Source organism: Oryctolagus cuniculus, chromosome 2 (assembly GCF_964237555.1).
Source record: "Oryctolagus cuniculus chromosome 2, mOryCun1.1, whole genome shotgun sequence".
Lineage (NCBI taxonomy): Eukaryota > Metazoa > Chordata > Mammalia > Lagomorpha > Leporidae > Oryctolagus > Oryctolagus cuniculus.
Window position 1 is genome coordinate 62,562,478 of NC_091433.1, and position 14,263 is coordinate 62,576,740.

Consider the following 14,263-nt stretch of genomic DNA (forward strand, 5'->3'; position numbering starts at 1 on the left):
ACTAATTTGTATCTAATTTTCTTAGCATCATCCATTGAAATATAGTATCTTTTACAATATGATACTGTAAAAACATCTTTATCATAAATCAGATGACTGTATATTTATGTATATATTTTTAGATTATCTATTATGTACTATGAGTTGATTATTATAGTTTCCTGAGTTTGCCTATATATTTGCCTTTAGCAGTGAGTTTTATGTTTTCAAATGGTGTCATAAGGTTTAATATATTTTTATTTCAACCTGAAAAACTTCCTTTAGCATTTCTTTTTTTTTAAGATTTTTAATTTTTTATTTATTTGAAAGAGCTACAGAGAGGCAAAGACAGAGAGGTCCTCCAACTGTTGGTTCACTCCCTAGATGGGCACATTGGCTGGAGCTGCGCCAATCCGAAGCCAGGAGCCAGGAGCCAGGAGCCTCCGCTGGGTTTCCCATGTGGGTGCAGGGGCCCAAGGACTTGGGCCATCTTCCATTGCTATCCCAGGCTATAGCAGAGAGCTGGATTGGAAGAGGAGCAGCCGGGACCAGAACCAGCACCCATATGGGATGCTGGCACCTTAGGCCAGGGCACTAACCTGCTGTGCTGCAGCGCTGGCCCCTAGCATTTATTAGAAGTCACTTCTAGTAGTGATGAACTCTCAGCTTTTGCTTGTTTGCAAATGCCTTTGATTTCTCAAGGACAGTTTTGTAAGGGTAATATTCCTTGTTGCATTGTTTTTCTTTTGGAATACTTTCTTCTGGCATGCAAAGCTTCTGCTGTCAAATTCATTAACACCCCATGGAAGCTACTTTTTATGATAAGCTACTATTTTGTTTCTACTTTAACAATTATTTTAGTCTATGATTTTAACAATTTCACTATAGTAGGGCTTAGGGTAATCTTTGAATTGTTCTTGCTTGGGGTCCTTTGAAGTTCAGGAATGTGGATATTTTTAATCTTTACAAGATTTAGGAAGTTTTAGGAATTGTGCCTATAAGTAGTTTTCTCTCTCTTTCTAAGTTTCATAATGTGTATTTATGTTTGCCTCAATATTTTGTACAGATTTTGTAAGCTCTGTTCAACCATTTTTCAATTTTTTTGTTTTATTCCTGTATCTGGCTCATTTCAAACGACCTGTCTTGAGTTTAATGATTGTTTCATATGCATGATCAAGTACACCACTGAAGCTCTCCACTTAATCTTTCGGTTCTCTCATTACATTCTGCAGCCCAAGATTTTAAAAATGATTTTTTTTGTTTTAAACTTGTAATAACATATTTTCAATTTACTTTATAATCAAAGGCTTAATGCACCACGAAGTGAAGAGTTCAATATATAAAACAATAAGAAGGCCATTGTTCAGCAGCAATATAGACAAGGGCTATAAATAATAATCAAATTCCAAAGAAGGGAAGGAGGAGGGAAAGATGGAGGGAGGAAAGGAAATACAATTTTATTCTTAGACTTGCATCTGTGAGCTATATAAACCATGTTATATTAATTTCAAAGTTAAATGAAAATGATTTCTGTTTAAAAGTAAGTGATTTCTGTTTATTATGCTTCTAATTTTGTTCATGCATTTTTCCTAATTTTGTTTAATTGTTTTCTTGCATCTCACTGAGCTGGCTTTAGGTGATTATTTTGAATTCTTTGTCAGACAGTTCGCATGTCTCCATATCTTCGGAATCGGTTAGGGCAGCTTTGCTAGTTTCCTTTGGTGGCGTCATGTTTGACTATTTCTTTGTGATTCATGTAGCCTTGTGTTGATACCCATGCTTTTGGAATAGGAATCAATCTTCCAGGCTTTACAATTTGGTTTTGGCAGATAAAGATCTTCTTCAGTCTTGCATTTGATAGGGTTTCTTCTGGCATAGCAGCCAAGTAGAACTGTGCACAGATCACGTGTCTACTTCTGGATTCCCAGTGTGATTGCAGTTAGCAGGTTTGTTAACAGTCACTTCAGTGATATTGACCCTATCTGGTTCTTGGCATAGCAACAAAGATGCACTTTAGGATCCGCAGTTGGGATTATAGGTGGTGAGTATATTACCAAATACACAGGAAGGTGTAATCTAGACTAGGTCACCAGGCAGCTCCAGGGTGGATGGAACTGGCTGGGGACCATGACTGACTAGGGTTAAAACTGAATTAATAGGATGCTTAACAGTACACAGCCTGGCAAAGAAATGCAGGCTTGGGGCTGGCAATGTGGCGCGGTGGGTTAATCCTCCGCCATTGGTGCCAGCATTCATTATGGGTGCTGGTCCCAGTCCCAGTTGTTCCTCTTCAACACCAGCTCACTGCTATGGCCTTGAAAAGCAGTAGAAGATGGCCCAAACACTTGGGCTCCTGGCTTTGGATCGGCTCAGCTCTGACTGTTGTGGCCATTTGGAAGTGAACCAGTGGATGGAGGACCTTTCTCTCTGTCTCTACCTCTCACTGTCTGTAATTCTACTTCTCAAATAAATAAATAAAATCTTAAAAAAAAAAAAAAAACATGTAGGCTTGCCTCTTGTGGCATAGATGAGCATGTCTCCTCTTAGGGCAATGGGTAGGCTGGAATACTCTGAAGCTGTGGTTTCAAGAGAGTGGATACAGGTTACAGGGCTTCTTTAAGATTGGCAGTAAGACTAAGTTTGGTAGGTCTGCCACTAGGACAGATAGGAATATGTACTAACTGTTCCAAGAAGGTGTCTACAGGGCACATAGCCAGGACAGAGGTCAGCAGGCCTGATATCCAATGTCCAACAAGTGTGGCTCTTCCTGTACAGCTGGGCAAATGGTACCAATAGCAGGACTAAAGCCAAAGGATGCTGCAGCCAGTTCTACAAAGGGACAGGGCTTTCTCTGCATTTGTAGCTGGGACTGTGGTTGTGGACCCTGCCACATGGGCAGGGGTCTGGCTTCACAAAGTCGCCCTCCTCGATCTTGGGCTCTACTGAGGCTTTATAAGTTCCTGCCTAAACCCAAATTTCCCACAAAAGCACTCTTGTCAATGAATGGGTGCCACATTACTGTTGCTTTGGTGGGATGTGCGCAGAGGACCTCCTGTTCTGGAGACTTGCTCCCTTCTTTATCTGATAACAATTATTTTCCCTTTTTTCCTGTTAATGTAAATACTATGTTGACTTAATTTTCTACTGATGTATACCTCAAAGAAAACCTATTGGTCTATATTCATTGAACTTTTTAATGTTTGCTGAATTTGATTTACTGTTTCATAAAGGATTTTATCAACTATGTCCATTAGATAGATAATCTTTTATAATACCATCATTGACGTACAATATCAAGGATATGTTAGTATCATAATAACTGACAAATGTTTTCTATTTTTCTTTCATTGCATAGAAGAGGGCGTTAACTCTTGAATTATCTCTTCCTATGTGTATATGGCAATCACAAAGCTTCCAGGTTTAATATTTTCTTTGTGAAAACATTTTGTTTGAAAAATTGCATTTTTGGAGACTATGGAACTATTTAGAATTTTTATTTCTTATTCTATCAAGTCTGTTACATTGGATATTTAGAAGACTTTTTCACTTTCATAGAGCTTGCTAAGTTCATTTTCATCAAATTGTTCATATTAATCCCTTTTTTTTTAAGATTTATTTATTTATTTGAAAGTCAGAGTTACACAGAGAGATGCAGATGCAGAGAGAGAGAGAGAGAGAGAGAGAGAGAGAAAGAGAGAGAGGTCTTCCATCCAATGGTTCACTCCTCAATTGGCCGCAACGGCTGGAGCTGCACCACTGCACCAGTCCAAAGCCAGGAGCTTCCTCCGGGTCTCCCACGCAGGTGCAGGGGCCCAAGGACTTGGGCCATCCTCTACTGCTCTCCCAGGCCATAGCAGAGAGCTGGATGGGAAGAGGAGCAGCCGGGACTAGAACAGGCGCCCATAGGGATGCAGGCGCTTCAGGCCAGAGTGTTAACCTACTGAGCCACAGCGCCGGCCCCAATCCCTTATTTTTATCTTCGATATTTTTAATTTGTTTCCTCTTTTTTGAGTTGATAAATGTTTACTAATTTTGTCCTCAAAAGGAAAACAATTTAGGAATTGTTGATTTTATATTTTTTTAAATATTGTATCAAATTCCTTGATTCATTAATTCTTTCACTGATTTTGTCTTTAATGCTGATATTTCCCTAGCTGTTTAAGGAAGCAATGCAGACCATTGATATTAAACATTCATTGTTCACTACTATAACATCTAAAGTTGTAAATTTCCCTCCAAAATGCTTTAGCTATATTTAATAATCAATATTAAATGTTTTAAAACTGATAATTTTATTCTTTCTAATTTAAGTAACATTGTTTAGGAACATGCTTACATTTTATAGAAATATATTTTTCTACTTGTTTCTTTGTTATTGATTGCTTGCTCATTTTTCTTTGTGGTCAGATGGCTATTCTAATAAAATGAAATGAGGATTCTTTGAAGCTGTCCTCACTACCCATGCATCAGCTCAATTTTTTTAAAAATGTTCTAGGCATGATATAAATATGAATTCTGTCCTATTGAGTAAGTATTCCACTTCAAATAGTTCAAATTTATAAATTATGTTTTTAAATTTTTATTAAATGTTTTTATCTTTAATGTTATTATTGGTCTGATAAAGTTTCTCCCTCGCTGTCTGACCCTTTATCTGTTTGTTTCTGTCAACCTGTTTTATCTTTACCTAATTTTCTTAAGATTTACTTTTGTTCACTTGAAAGGCAGAGTTACACAGAGAGAGAGGGAGACACAGAGCTCTTACATCTGCTGGTCCACTCTCAAAATGGCCACAATGACCAGGACTAGGCCATACTGAAGCCAGGAGCCAGGAGCTTCTACAGGTCTCCAATAGGGGTACAGCGCCCCAGGCACTTGGGCTATCTTCCACGGCTTTCCCAGTGCATTAGTAGGGAACTCGATAGGAAGTTGAGCAGCTAAGACTTGATCTGGGGCTCATAAGGGATGATGGTGTTGCAGACAGGGGCTTTACCTGCTACCTCTATTTTTCTGATGAGTGGTAGATTAACGATGTATAAAAGTATTTATGTTATTAGGTACTTAAAGGTTTATCGTTAGTTATACTTTTTTTATATTGAAATATATATTATTATGAGAAGTTCCTGTTTATGTTTATGTCCTGAAATCTACTTTGTCTGATATGAGCATAGCTATAGCAACTTTGCTCTGTTTTTAATGATGCATTTCTTCTCACCACACAATTTTTAACTTCTCATGTCTTAAACTCATATTTTCAGTAATGGTTTTGCTGCAGCATTTAGGTGTTGATGTTTTAATGTGGTACTCTTAACCTTGTCCTAAAAATATTCTGTTTGCAATTGATTGCATTTAACTACTTTCATGCAGTTGTATATCTCTCTGTAAACTTCTTGGAATGTAGTTGACCTCCCTTATTTTTATGGCTATTTTTCTTTCTTTCTTGTTATCTTTTAGCTTAGTCTAGCACTAATCATTTTATTAACTTAGTTGTGCACTCTCTTCATGTACTTTTAATGATTACCTCAGAGTAAAGCAGGTGTAACTGACTTGTTGCAGTTTAATAAAAACTTCTATTGTATCTCATACAAGTTGAACCTCAGAAATTGTAAATCATACTAATTCATTTTATATATTTGTATTCTTGTTTTCAGGGCTTCTACTTCTACATATAATTAAAATCCAGTAAGATACATAAAAATTTTGATAAAGCAACATTCATCTAATTTATTTATAAATATCTTTACACATATTGACTATTTCCAGTGTGTTTTTTTTTTTTTAATTTTTGACAGGCAGAGTGGACAGTGAGAGAGAGAGACAGAGAGAGAAAGGTCTTCCTTTGCCGTTGGTTCACCCTCCAATGGCCGCCGCTGCAGCCGGCGCACCGCGCTGATCCGATGGCAGGAGCCAGGATCCAGGTGCTTTTCCTGGTCTCCCATGGGGTGCAGGGCCCAAGCACCTGGGCCATCCTCCACTGCACTCCCTGGCCATAGCAGAGAGCTGGCCTGGAAGAGGGGCAACCGGGACAGAATCCAGCGCCCCGACCAGGACTAGAACCCGGTGTGCCGGCGCTGCAAGGTGGAGGATTAGCCTATTGAGCCACGGCGCCGGCTTCCAGTGTTCTTTTTTAAAAATAGTTAAATATATAATTCAATTATTAGTCTATCAAAGAAACTTTTCTTAGTTTTTGTTTTAGTGTAATTGGAAATCAATTCCTTTGGTGTTGGTTTGTGTGGAACCAATAATTTCTATTTTACTTTGAGCTTTTAAGGATATTTCATCTGAGCATAGAAGATTAGTTTGTAGCTACACTCATCACCTTAAGGATACTGTTTTTGCTGTTTTATGGCTTTCATAACTTGCATTGATAAATTTGTCAATCTTATGATTGTTTCTTTAGTGGCAATGTGTCTTTTTCTGTCTTCCTCCGCCTTTGGAGTATGAACATGTTCTCTGTGTTGGATGTATGAGGGTGCATGTTTGTATGTGTTTAACCTATTTAAGTGTCATTGAACTGTTGAACATACAGATCAGTGTCTTCCATTGTGTCTGGAAAATTCTTATTAAATATGTCATCTTTTTCATTTGAGAGGGAGAGAGTTGGAAGGAAGGAAGGAGGCAGAAAGAGAAGCAGACAGACCATTCAACCCCTCACCCCCAATGCCTGCAAAGATGGGGTAGGCCACGAACTGGCTGGAGCCAGGAACTGGAAATGCAATCCAGGTTCCTTTAAGGGTGGCAGGAACCCCGTTACTTGAACCTTCATGTTGCCTCCCAGGATCTGCATTGGTGGTCAGCTGAGGTCATCATGGAGTTCTTGGAATCAAACTCAGGAATTCTTAGGCAGATTGTGGGCATCTTATCCACAAGGTTAAATGTACACTGTTAGAACCTATTAGTCCACTGAGGCACAAATTGTTAACCAAAATGTGGTAAAACTGGGCACAGATAGACTATCCAAAGGCTAGGGGAAAGTTTGTTACCTGGGAAGGCTCTCCCTGGGACATGCTCAACTGCTGAGACAATCACTGGGGACTTTGCCAAGGAGCCTCTCTGCAAGCCCCCCCACGTTATCAGCACCCATGCAACGCTTGAATGTCCACAAGGCCTTCCCCAACAAGCAACTCAGCAGGAGACTCTGCCAGCCGCCAAAGCAGAGCAAAGTCTGGCTTCAAACCCCCTCCCTTCGTCAGGGCAGGCTGAACCCGCTGTTGTGTCCCTCCTGAAATAAAGCTCCTTTCAGCTTTATCCAGACACTGCCTTGCCTTCTTAGAAAATTAACAGTCCTAAAAGCTAACGTCCACTTCTCAACATGCCCAAATATTTGCTTCTACCCTAATATCTCTTCTCCTTTTGTATATTTAGTTATAAGAATAGTCGATATTCTGGGATTTTAGAAATGATTGATTGATTGATTTGAAATCCAGAGTTAGAAGAAGGACAGAAAGGGGGAGTCTTCTGAAGCCAGGAACCTGGAACTCCATCCAGGTCTCCTATGCAGGTGGCATGGCCCAAGCACATCTTCTGCTTCTCTCAGGCCATTAGCAAGGAGCAAGGCTGGAAGTGGAGCAGCTGAGACACAAACTGACACCCATATAGGACAGCAGCATCACAGGTGGAATCTTACCTGCTACACAACAGTGCTGGCCCCGTAGTCCGGGTTTCTCATTTATGTGTGTTATATAATGTTTTTCTCCTTCGTTCTTCTGCAATTGTGTGTACTTTTCTTTCTGTATTTTCTGTTCATATAAGCCTGAGATCAGTAATTTTTTTGCTCTGTTGAGGCTGAGATTAAACTCATCCAATAAATGATTAGATGTCATTGCTCTCTGTTGTGGAGGGTCCGGTGAAGTCTGTTTTTTTCTTTTTAAAGATTTTATTTTTTATTTATTTTGAAAGTCAAAGTTACAGAAAGAGATAGAGCTTCCATGTACCTGATGGTTGCAACCCATGCACCCCAGATGGTTGCAACCAACCTAAGACGGGAGCTAGGAACTTCATCCGGGTTTCTCATGTGGGTAGCTGGGGCCTAAGCACTTGGATCATTTTCTACTGCTTTCCAAGGCCATTAGGAAAAAGCTGGATCAGAAGCAGAGCAGCCAAAACCTGAACCGATGCCCACACAGTATGCAGGCAGGTGGTGAATTTATTCACTATGCCACACTGCTGGTTCCTGAATCCCATTTGCAAATTAGAAATTTCTGTTGAAATTTGTCATCATTTGATCATTTTAGTAATATCAACCTCGGTTTTCTTCATATGGCCAAGTTTTAATTCATAATGTGGTGAGATTCTTTCTCCTTGCTCCAAGAATTGCGGGAGATAACAACTCTTCCCTTCAGCTGTTACGGTTTTATTCTCATCTCCTCATTTTACATAGATCAAAAACTGCCATATACTTGAAGGGGAAGCAGTCACTGTGATTGACAGACTCCTCTGTCCCTTTCTGGGAAAGTCTGTTTCCTAAGTGTCACAAGACTACAGGAGATTTTCTTTTTCATTTATGAAGCTTTCAACCTTGATCCACAGTCAGCATGTAGTGCCAGATTTCAACATGTTTCCAGCGGAGGACACTGGCCATATGTTTGAGTCTCCTCAAATTTTCAATTTGTCACATGAGTCCTGTGCTTCACGCAAAGATTTGCTGTCTTCCCTCTATGCTGTGTTTCTTTTGAGCAGCTTAATTCACCTTCTACTAAAATTGACATATGCCCTCAAAAGGAAAAAAAGTTAACAATTTTCACCTCATCTCAGATATATTCCTTTACGTAGTTCTAGTGCACTTCACACTGATTGCATCCACCTGTCTCTAGTGTACTTTAAAACATGTGTTTGTGCCACCTTGGCACAGAAGTATCATGCTTCAATGACCTAGCATATTATACCTACAACTACACTCAGATATTTTTAATATTGTGATATAAAAATATATTAAAGCATTGTATCCAAATCAAACTGAGAATTTTCATTGGCTAAACTGAATAGCTATAAGCAAAGACAAATATCCTTGTTACAGATAGATCTATGATTGACTTGTGCTTTAAAAAGAAACCAAGAAGTTTTGGTGTCACGTGTGTGGAGCAAAGACTTTGTGGTCTGTTACAGGTAGCCTCTAGATTGGTCCCTAATGATCTTCTTCATCCCTCGATACCCATATCTCTGTATAATGGTTCCTTGTTGAGTGTGCTCTGGATTAAGTCACTTGACTTTGGTAGATTTAATGAGGCAGATAAGAAGGGATATTATTTTGAGTAGAGGTTACAAAAAGGCTCAAACATACATCCTGTGCATCCTCTGTTGCTATCTTGCTTGCTTTCTGAATAAAGCAAGCGGCCTATTGTAAGAGGCCTTATTGATAATTCCACATGGTATGGAAGTAATGTTTATGGCCAACAGCTAGTTCTTACTCCTTGGCAAGAGCCATGTGAGTGAGGTTGAGACTGGATTGTTCCCACTGAAGCCTTGAGATTTTTGCAGCCCTACCAACAACCTGATCAAGGCCGCTTAAAACACCCAAGTCAGATGCACCTGGTTAATTCATAATTAGATTCCTTGAAAAAAAATGTGAGAAACATTTATGGTTTTATACTGCTGAGATTTTGAGTAATTTTGTACTCAGCAATAAATATCTGATACAGAATGCTATGATTTAAATGTGACTTGGCCCTAAAACTCTTGCACACAATTAAACTGGAAAAGTAATTGTTAATGGTATTGAGAGTGTGGTGTTTCTGAGGTAGAGTTTAGTGTGAAGCCCTTGTGTCATGGAGACATGTTCTTCGAAGGTAGTTCTCATGAGAGGGTTCTTATGAAAGCTTGGGTTTGGGCTCATTGATGTTCTCTGCTTATCTTGCTATGTGGTCATCCCTTTCTACGCTCTGCCTTGCCAGCCTCAGATCTCCTGATAGGTCATATCCTTGGGGCCACCCAGTCTTGGACTTCAACTTCCAAAGCTGTGGGCTAAATAAACCTTTTTTTTTTTTCTTTGTAAAGTTAGTTGCCTTGAGTATTTCACTGGAGTAATGGAAATTTGAGCTAGATTCCTGTGTAAATTCTGATAATGTTTATTAGAATTTGTGATCAAGCTGTAGCACCTCCCCAGTCCCAGTTTCCTCATCGGTATAAACAGGATAATACTTGCTGTCATAGCAAATGAAAGTCCGAGGCGAAAATCTTCTGATAAAGTGTGCCAATTTATGAAGCTATGCAAGGGAGTGTAGACTTCTGAATATTTCCTTGCCAATACAATAAATAGAATGTCTACTTAAAGGAAGTAGATAATCAATAAAAGATAAAGATTACAAAATTACCAAGCTTATGGTTAGTCAATATTCTGTCATTTTGTTAATGAAGGTATCATATTTACAGAGCTCTTCCTATATATTCTGATACCAGAATTGTGAAAGTTGGAAATGTACTTGATGTTGTTTGTCAGTATAGTACAGGAAAGTAGTCAGCTGGAAGAGTCATCATTCACGTTAGTGATCCAAGGTCTCTGTTGCCCTGTTGTTGGTGGTGGTGTCACTATTCATCTCAGCATACAACATGAAACTGTGCGTGTACACGTGTCTGATCATGTGTTTATGTGTGTGTGTGCGCCTAATCATTAGTATGTGAAAAGATGTTTTAGTCTACATCTTTGAGATTCAAATGAGATAAAATGTTTTAACAAGACTTCCTCCCTTAAATGATCAGATAATCTTTTATCTTCCAGTAAAAAATTGTTTTTCTCCACAAATATCCTCTGGTCAGTATTAAGACATCTTCTTCCTTGTAATTTAATTATGTGTTTATTTTTTTCTGATGTTTCTACCCTTTCTATTTTATTTTCCTGTTTAGAACTGCCCTTCCCATTGACACATCAGCAGCCCCATCTTTATTCTATCTAATCTATATTTTGATTTTATAGTTCTACAACATTATTTATAAACTTCCACAATGATATAACCTCTCTATTTACTACCACTATAATTTTTTCTTCTGGTTTCAACACTACTTTCTCATCCCTTGAGCTTTAAGAATTTTCAAATACTGTCTCTTGTCTTCAATGTATCTGGAAATGTGGTAAATTAAAGATGTGAAAGCTGTGTTTGTGATTTTGTTGAATGAGACATCACAAATCTTGAGGGGAAATTAAATGCTTTGAAGGTGCTGAGGGGACAATCAAACCGTATATTACAAAGAATCCTAGAGACTTACAGAGAATGATGTGTCCCTGGATAAACTGGGCTATGAGAGTACTTCAGAAAGTTCCTGGAAAATTATAATGGTAAAACTGTGTATGGAGTTCAAAGCTTTTTCTGTAACACAATAAATTGGGTTTTAATTTCATTTTTTAACGGTGACTTGTTTCTAAAATATCATAAAAACAAATTCAGGAAGTAGAAGGTAAATCCAGAACACGCTGGTGGAAAGCGGAAGCTCAGTTTTGAGGAGTATAGTGACGTATTAGATGCCCAGAGTGCAGATGGGCCAGGCAGAGAAGTTTTGAGCACAGAGACTAAGGAACCAGGCATATGTTAGAGTTTATACAGCTCCAGGGATTTCAGCCTAAAGCTAAATAGTTAGGGTTGAAACCCTGAGAAAGAGAATTCCTCCAAGGAACCCAGAGAATAATAAATAGATAATTCCCCTAAAGGTAGAAATAAGGAATAACTGGCAAGAAAAGACCCCGAGGCTTAGAGTGTGGGGGATAAGTCTGTAAATGGAAGAGAATGAAAGCGATTGGTCCCAGCATAAACAGGGAAAATGTTTAAAGATGTGCCACGGTCTCTGCACAGTGTGACGTTGCATCTGCAGCGAAGCTTCCCTGAATGCAGTTTTCTAGAATCATGATTTCAAAGGTGATTCTGTGCTGCTACCTGCTACACCCTGTGTTGGTACAGGAATAGCTCTGCCTCATCCCTAGCTTGAAAATGCTTGGCGGGGGGGGGGGGGGTGTACAGATATTTCAACATGCCACTTGTGTTTCTGAACTATTGAACTTATTAGACAATATTTCATTCTATTGGACTATTTGCTTTTACATGATCTCTAGCTCTTAATCTTCATTTTCCTTCTAAGACAACACAAAATGTTTGTGATAGTCTACCAAATGTGTGGTTTATCCTTTACAGCTATTTTTCTTTATCCGTGAAAATATCTCAGTTTTCATTAACTATTTATGTGACATGGTTTTTGGGATCCTCATCATTTTAATTGCCTTTCTCCTGGAAGTCTTCAGCTGTCAGTTTCCTAAAAATATTCCAAGTGAATTTTTAATGCCATTTCACCTTGCATATGAAAGACATTTAATACTATTCAATGAACAGAAAATGCATCAGTGAAATGCAAAAAATTCACTCTCAAAAGTCTGGACTGACTAAATCAAAACATAAACATTAAACATCGATGATCTGTTTTTTGCAATTAAGACTATGTTGTTTTTTTTTTTCTTTATGGTTCTTTCTTTTAGGGTTCATCTTACAGTAGTTTTTGTATCACTCTGTGAAAATTCATCCAGATCTTTTTCACATGAACCACTGCATGGGCTTCTGTTGTTTATATTTGTTTAATTGATTTTTGTAACCTAAATTTAAAACTCAGTAATTACTTCATTTCAGTTCCATTTTGTTAGATTTAGCCTTAGCATACCAGGCAAATAATTTAGAAATCAGATTTTTTAATGTGATTTATATACTACGGTGAAATTTACTTTCCATGCCTTCTAAGCCATTGATTTAAAATGTTGCCTACAACCATCTCACATTTTGTCACTGAAAATATTCATTCAAGATGACCTCAATCCACTAATCACAATCTGAGTTTAATTTTTAGTGAATCATGAATCTTATATAATTGTACCATTACCCTAATACACAGCTTCACATTTTATCTACAAGCTTACAATGAGATACTCTGTCAAAGTCTCAGCAGAAACCAAGATTACTTATGGCATTTCCCTGACACCCCAACCAATTGATGATCTCCTTAAAATAGTGCATACTCATTATATATAAGCTAGTATTGCCTCCTACTACACATCATTTTTAATTTGTAAATTTAAACCGTTTGGTTTGCAACTATTTAACCACTCTTCTACATTCTTAAAGATTTTTCACACTTCATGTACGTAAATAAGGAAAGATATAATGATATTTAAAGAAAATAACAATAATGTGATTATAAGAATTTGAATATTAGATCCACTATTAGCATCTCAGAACCTACTTGTGACTTAAATAGAAAACCACCTCTCTCTACTACAAGTGCCATTTTCATTGTTAGAAAAAGCCATCAACAGAAAATAGATTTGTTTAGCTTTATACAAACTGTTGTGAACAATTCTTTTTTCTGACTATAGTTGGAATTTTGCTAGAGATCAAGAAGGAGCTACAGTGTAATTCCCTCAACTGTTAAAGGAGAAATCATTTGTCCTTGATGGCTGAAGAATTAAAACTCATTAGGAATAGCCTTTTTTTTTTGAAAATCAGTTATTTCTTTTTGTTTCTCTAAGCACTATCTTTCTTCACTTCAGATGTGTGAGTATTGTTGATAAAAAACGTTTTCGAAAATATTCTCTTGGAACAGCCATAACCTCGGTGATCTTCCTGAAATTCATGTGCATCAATAACAGATTCATTAGATGTCCTGCCAGTTTTTTCCCTACTGGTTCTAAAATGTTACAATGTCGCAAACGTTGTACAGCACTGCATCATCTTCCAGGAGAGACTTAGAAAAGCTGGACGAACATGGAATCCAGAGATTTTGCTAAATCGAAAAATCTACATTATAGATACTTTAAATGGGAAGAAGAAAAAATGAGCTCTTGTTTGAATAGGGTAATTGTTAGAACTCCACTGTAGGTTAACATACCGTAGAGAAGTGCCAAGTGCAAAGCTGTTCTGAGCACAATTCTAAATACAATTGTACAGTTTCCATTTATTATTTTCCTGCTGTGATTAGATAATTAGTAAGGTACTTTGTGTTTAGGTGAATTTTCATTAGGAAAGCAGTAGAAATAAATTGAAATGGCAGAAGTGCCGCTTATTTCTTCTCTTCTTTAATGTGTTGATTTCTTCGTGCCAGTCTTCAAGTAGGAGCTCAGCATGTGCTCGCACATAATTTGACCTTTATTCCTTATAATTAAATCTAAACATTTATTGAAATCAGAGCTACCTAGCTAGTTTGAATGTATTTCTCACAATTACAAATGAGCATGATCAATTTTAATAGAATGAAAAAGGATACCCATTGTCATCCATTAATTCAATGTGTGCTACTAAGTGAGCAGTCCCTCAGAAGCAAA